Below are 7,500 nucleotides of genomic sequence, written 5' to 3' on the forward strand. Positions count from 1 at the left end.
GACTAGCAGACGAGCAGACTAGCAGACTAGCAGACTAGCAGTCTAGCAGACTAGCAGTCTAGCAGACTAGCAGACTAGCAGACCAGCAGACCAGCAGACCAGCAGACTAGCAAGACGAGCAGACCAGCAGACTAGCAGACCAGCAGACCAGCAGACCAGCAGACTAGCAGACTAGCAGACTAGCAGTCTAGCAGACTAGCAGTCTAGCAGACTAGCAGACTAGCAGACTAGCAGACTAGCAGACGAGCAGACTAGCAGACTAGCAGACTAGCATACTAGCAGACTAGCAGTCTAGCAGACTAGCAGACGAGCAGACTAGCAGACTAGCAGACTAGCAGACTAGCAGTCTAGCAGACTAGCAGACTAGCAGACTAGCAGACTAGCAGACTAGCAGACTAGCAGACTAGCAGACTAGCAGACTAGCAGACTAGCAGACTAGCAGACTAGCAGACGAGCAGACGAGCAGACGAGCAGACTAGCAGACTAGCAGACTAGCAGACTAGCAGACTAGCAGACTAGCAGACGAGCACACTAGCAGACTAGCAGACTAGCAGACTAGCAGACTAGCAGACTAGCAGTCTAGCAGACGAGCAGACGAGCAGACGAGCAGACTAGCAGACTAGCAGACTAGCAGACTAGCAGACTAGCAGACTAGCAGACTAGCAGACGAGCACACTAGCAGACTAGCAGACTAGCAGACTAGCAGACTAGCAGACTAGCAGTCTAGCAGACGAGCAGACTAGCACACTAGCAGACTAGCAGACTAGCAGACGAGCAGACTAGCAGCCTAGCAGACGAGCACACTAGCAGACTAGCAGACTAGCAGACTAGCAGACTAGCAGACTAGCAGACGAGCACACTAGCAGACTAGCAGACTAGCAGACTAGCAGACTAGCAGACTAGCAGACTAGCAGACTAGCAGTCTAGCAGACGAGCAGACTAGCAGACTAGCAGACTAGCAGACTAGCAGACTAGCAGACGAGCAGACGAGCAGACTAGCAGACTAGCAGACTAGCAGTCTAGCAGCCTAGCAGACGAGCACACTAGCAGACTAGCAGACGAGCAGACTAGCAGACGAGCAGACTAGCAGACTAGCAGACTAGCAGACTAGCAGTCTAGCAGACGAGCAGACTAGCAGACTAGCAGACTAGCAGACTAGCAGACTAGCAGACTAGCAGACTAGCAGTCTAGCAGCCTAGCAGACGAGCACACTAGCAGACTAGCAGACTAGCAGACTAGCAGACTAGCAGACTAGCAGACTAGCAGACTAGCAGTCTAGCAGACGAGCAGACTAGCAGACTAGCAGACTAGCAGACTAGCAGACTAGCAGACTAGCAGACTAGCAGCCTAGCAGACGAGCACACTAGCAGACTAGCAGACTAGCAGACTAGCAGACTAGCAGACTAGCAGCCTAGCAGACGAGCACACTAGCAGACTAGCAGACTAGCAGACTAGCAGACTAGCAGACTAGCAGACTAGCAGACTAGCAGTCTAGCAGACGAGCAGACTAGCAGACTAGCAGACTAGCAGACTAGCAGACTAGCAGACGAGCAGACGAGCAGACGAGCAGACTAGCAGACTAGCAGACTAGCAGACTACCAGACTAGCAGTCTAGCAGCCTAGCAGACGAGCACACTAGCAGACTAGCAGACGAGCAGACTAGCAGACGAGCAGACTAGCAGACTAGCAGACTAGCAGACTAGCAGTCTAGCAGACGAGCAGACTAGCAGACTAGCAGACTAGCAGACTAGCAGACTAGCAGACTAGCAGACTAGCAGACTAGCAGACTAGCAGACCAGCAGACTAGCAGACTAGCAGCCTAGCAGACCAGCAGACTAGCAGACCAGCAGACTAGCAGACTAGCAGCCTAGCAGACCAGCAGACTAGCAGACCAGCAGACTAGCAGACTAGCAGACTAGCAGACCAGCAGACTAGCAGACTAGCAGACTAGCAGACTAGCAGACTAGCAGACTAGCAGACGAGCAGACGAGCAGACTAGCAGACTAGCAGGCTAGCAGGCTAGCAGACTAGCAGACTAGCAGGCTAGCACACTAGCACACTAGCAGACTAGCAGACGAGCAGACTAGCAGACTAGCAGACGAGCAGACGAGCAGACTAGCAGACGAGCAGACGAGCAGACGAGCAGACGAGCAGGCTAGCAGGCTAGCAGACTAGCAGACGAGCAGACTAGCAGACTAGCAGGCTAGCAGACTAGCAGACGAGCAGACTAGCAGACTAGCAGGCTAGCAGGCTAGCAGACTAGCAGACTAGCAGGCTAGCAGACTAGCAGGCTAGCAGACTAGCAGACTAGCAGACTAGCAGACTAGCAGGCTAGCAGACTAGCAGACTAGCAGGCTAGCAGACTAGCATCCCCACGGAACAACAGGACGATGAAACGTTGCCGGCAGCCATGGCACTAAGTCACACACACACACACACACACACACACACACACACACACACACACACACACACACACACACACACACACACACACACACACACACACACACACACACACACACACACACACCATCACTGAGCAGGAGACATCACTACTGAGTGGCCAGTGGCCCTGATGTGAAAAATGGCCCTGCATCCTAAATGGCATTCTATTCTCTACACTGGGTACTACATCAGCCATTTGGGACACAGAGTATATATATATATATATATAGAGAGAGTGTACCCTGAGGACGTTCTCCACAGACACTACAGCTATTACCCTCTGATGACCAGCCTGGACACCAATGGATCGGTCATCATTCACAATGAGTGGAAGGAAATGTGTTGTCTTACTTTTAAGCTGTAGGGTATTCACTATAGGAGGTGGCTTGGTTTGAAGATGTATTATTGTAACTATTCCTCTGTTAGCTAGCTACTGTAGCTATCCCCTCCCTGATGCTTGATTGCTCTGTTGGTGTCTGATGTCTGGTGTCTCTGTGTTGGTGTTGGTGTCTCTGTGTTGGTGTTGGTGTCTGGTGTCTCTTTGTTGGTGCCTGATGTTTCTGTGTCTGGTGTCTAGTATCTCTGTGTTGGTGTTGGTGTCTCTGTGTTGGTGTCTGGTGTCTCTGTGTTGGTGTCTGGTGTCTCTATGTTGGTGTCTGGTGTCTCTGTGTTGGTGTCTGGTGTCTCTGGGTCTGGTGTCTCTGTGTCTCTGTGTTGGTGTCTGATGTCTCTGTGTTGGTGTCTGGTGTTTCTGTGTTGGTCTCTGGGTCTGGTGTCTCTGTGTCTCTGTGTTGGTGTCTGATGTCTCTGTGTTGGTGTCTGGTGTCTCTGTTTCTGGGTCTGGTGTCTCTGTGTTGGTGTCTGGTGTCTCTGTGTTGGTGTCTGGTGTCTCTGGGTCTGGTGTCTCTGTGTCTCTGTGTTGGTGTTGGTGTCTCCGTGTTGGTGTCTGGTGTCTCTGTGTTGGTGTCTGGTGTCTCTGTGTTGGTGTCTGGTGTCTCTGTGTTGGTGTCTGGTGTCTCTATGTTGGTGTCTCTGTGTCTCTGTGTTGGTGTCTCTGTGTCTCTATGTTGGTGTCTGGTGTCTCTGTGTTGGTGTCTGGTGTCTCTGTGTTGGTGTCTCTGTGTCTCTATGTTGGTGTCTGGTGTCTCTATGTTGGTGTCTGGTGTCTCTGTGTTGGTGTCTCTGTGTCTCTATGTTGGTGTCTGGTGTCTCTGTGTTGGTGGATGGAGAGATACTGTGGATGGTGAGATACGGCTGCCACGCCCCCTTTCTCTCCCCACCCAGTGATCAGTTGTATTTGTTACAGTACAACACCTGCCACGCCCCCTTTCTCTCTCCACCCAGTGATCAGTCGTATTTGTTACAGTACAACACCTGCCACGCCCCCTTTCTCTCTCCACCCAGGGATCAGTTTTATTTGTTACAGTACAACACCTGCCACGCCCCCTTTCTCTCTCCACCCAATGATCAGTCGTATTTGTTACAGTACAACACCTGCCACGCCCCCTTTCTCTCTCCACCCAATGATCAGTCGTATTTGTTACAGTACAACACCTGCCACGCCCCCTTTCTCTCTCCACCCAATGATCAGTCATATTTGTTACATTACAACACCTGCCACGCCCCTTTCTCTCTCCACCCAATGATCAGTCGTATTTGTTACAGTACAACACCTGCCACGCCCCCTTTCTCTCTCCACCCAATGATCAGTCGTATTTGTTACAGTACAACACCTGCCACGCCCCCTTTCTCTCTCCACCCAATGATCAGCTGTATTTGTTACAGTACAACACCTGCCACGCCCCTTTCTCTCTCCACCCAGTGATCAGCTGTATTTGTTACAGTACAACACCTGCCACGCCCCCTTTCTCTCTCCACCCAGTGATCAGCTGTATTTGTTACAGTACAACACCTGCCACGCCCCCTTTCTCTCTCCACCCAGTGATCAGCTGTATTTGTTACAGTACAACACCTTCCACGCCCCCTTTCTCTCTCCACCCAGTGATCAGTTGTATTTGTTACAGTACAACACCTGCCACGCCCCCTTTCTCTCCCCACCCAGTGATCAGTTGTATTTGTTACAGTACAACACCTGCCACGCCCCCTTTCTCTCTCCACCCAGTGATCAGCTGTATTTGTTACGGCTGCCGTCTCTTTTCACTGTGTATGGTACTATATAGTGTATATCTATGTATAGGTCCCAAATGCCACCCTATTTCCTACCACACTGCAATGAGCCTAAGCAACAATAGTGCGCTATATAGGGAATAGGGTTTCATTTGGTGTGCGTCCTTACTCTCTCCACCTCCAGCACCCTGAACCGCCCTGTCGGCAGGCAGATTGGTTGTTCTTTCTCATCACTCATAATCTAATAGCTGTCTCTGACAGCCAGGTATATGATAATAACTCTTAAAACTGTCAGTTTAGCCCCGATTGGTCCAGTGGACCAGTTAATTTAAAGACTAGGGTTGGTTACTTCTGTACAACGGAACGGCAGCACACAGCACACTGTCTAGTGTGACCTGAGGCTATAGCTCTCTGGGTTAAACATGTGGGTTTGAACACTGTGGAGAGGAAGGGGGAGGGAGAGAGAGAGAGAGAGAGAGAGAGAGAGAGAGAGAGGAGAGAGTGATAGAGAGAGAGAGAGAGAGAGAGAGAGAGAGAGAGAAGGAAGGAAAGAGGGGGAGACAGTGGGGGGAGAATGGGGAGAGAGAGAAAGAGAGAAAGAGAGAGAGAGGAGAGAGTGAGAAAATGTGAGGGAGTGAAGAGAGAGAAAGAGAGAGTGATAGGGAGAGAAGGAAAGAGGGGGAGACGGTGGGGGTGAATGGGGAGAGAGAGAGAGGGATAGGGAGAGAGAGAGAAAAAGAGAGAGAGAGAGAGACAGAGAGAGACAGAGAGAGAGAGAGAGAGACAGAGAGAGAGAGAGACAGAGAGAGAGAGAGAGACAGAGAGAGAGAGAGAGAGAGAGAGAGAGAGAGAGAGAGAGAGAATGGGTCACACCCCATAGCACCTTCTGATACATATTGATCTCCATGCTCTTGGTTCGTTGACTTCAGAATGGGCCGTTTCTCAACGTCTCTCTCCTCTTCTTCTCTCCCTCACTATAGGGGAGATTTCAATAACACCAGCTGCTGACTGCCACTTTAGTCAATGTCGTTAGAAATCCCGGGGGGGAGGGGGGGGTGGAATAGATGTGGCTACGGAATGTTAAGTCAGTTTTAGGTATTTTTATATGCAGAGCTTTCAAACTGGGCACCTCTTGAATATTGCATTCAGTCACAATTTGTTAGAAATTCTTGTGCTCAATGCACTCGGTGGTGGTGAATGAATGTGTGTGCGACGTGCTATAATATTCACCTAGATGTATTCTGCAGTGTTACGATGTTGTTGGTATCGGGTTGCCATACCTCCACAATCACATTGTTGTCACGCCTCCCTTGGTCTGGAGAATTGTGTATTAAAAAAAATTATCATAATAAAAATAAAAAAAATAAAAAACGGTTTGAATTGTCCGATGTGGCTCCCAGATGAAAGATTTGGATTGGATGTTACATTTCAAAGAACCCTCCCCCATACACGCCCAGCTGGATGTTATGTGAATCACTGTTTTCCATCCAGGGAGTTGTTGTAGAGAGTCGTTGATTAGTGGCAGGTAGCCTAGTGGGTTAGAGTGTTGGGTCAGAGTAGCCTAGTGGTTAGAGCGTTGGACTAGTAACCGGAAGGTTGCGAGTTCAAACCCCCGACCTGACAAGGTACAGAAGGTCGTTCTGCCCCTGAACAGGCAGTTAACCCACTGTTCCTAGGCCGTCATTGAAAATAAGAATTTGTTCTTAACTGACTTGCCTGGTTAAATTACATAAATAAATGAGAGGTTTCTGGATCAAATCCCCAAGTTGACAAGCAACAAATATGTTGTTCTGATTGCAGTTGTTGCCGTAGATAGACAGCACATGGTTTCTCTTTCAATCACAGACCCTGGATAAGCAGCTGACCTTTTAGGTCAATAAAATACTGTTGTTACTAACATCTTGTTGGCTTTATAACTGTGAGAGAAATGTTAAGTAGCTAGCTAGCTAGTTAGATACAGTATATCGAGGTAGCTCAAAACGAACCTCATTGTGGCTAAATACTTCTCTTCCCTCATGCGAGCCTTTACAGTCAAATACCACTTCAAAAATGAAACTTCCCCAGGAAACAACCCCAGTCTTCCCGTTTTAGGGAAAACTGGTTCACGACGAGGCTACGATGGTATTGAAGCATTCTTTGAAATATATGTGTGTGTGTGTGTGTGTGTGTGTGTGTGTGTGTGTGTGTGTGTGTGTGTGTGTGTGTGTGTGTGTGTGTGTGTGTGTGTGTGTGTGTGTGTGTGTGTGTGTGTGTGTGCCAACTGAATCACCAAAGAAAATACAGTCCCTGTGCATAACTGCATCAACGGAGATATGCCCTGTGGGGTCTGTAATAATTATGCCCTGTGGGGTCTGTAATAAGTATGCCCTGTGGGGTCTGTAATAATTATGCCCTGTGGGGTCTGTAATAATTATGCCCTGTGGGGTCTGTAATAATTATGCCCTGTGGGTCTGTAATAATTATGCCCTGTGGGGTCTGGTAATAATTATGCCCTGTGGGGTCTGTAATAATTATGCCCTGTGGGGTCTGTAATAATTATGCCCTGTGGGGTCTGGTAATAATTATGCCCTGTGGGGTCTGGTAATAATTATGCCCTGTGGGGTCTGTAATAATTATGCCCTGTGGGGTCTGTAATAATTATGCCCTGTGGGGTCTGTAATAATTATGCCCTGTGGGGTCTGGTAATAATTATGCCCTGTGGGGTCTGTAATAATTATGCCCTGTGGGGTCTGTAATAATTATGCCCTGTGGGGTCTGTAATAATTATGCCCTGTGGGGTCTGTAATAATTATGCCCTGTGGGGTCTGTAATAATTATGCCCTGTGGGGCCTCTGTAATAATTATGCCCTGTGGGGTCTGTAATAATTATGCCCTGTGGGGTCTGTAATAATTATGCCCTGTGGGGTCTGCCCTGTGGGGTCTGTA

The sequence above is a fragment of the Oncorhynchus masou genome, chromosome 13 (genome assembly GCF_036934945.1).
Source record: "Oncorhynchus masou masou isolate Uvic2021 chromosome 13, UVic_Omas_1.1, whole genome shotgun sequence".
NCBI classification, from domain to species: Eukaryota; Metazoa; Chordata; class Actinopteri; order Salmoniformes; family Salmonidae; genus Oncorhynchus; species Oncorhynchus masou.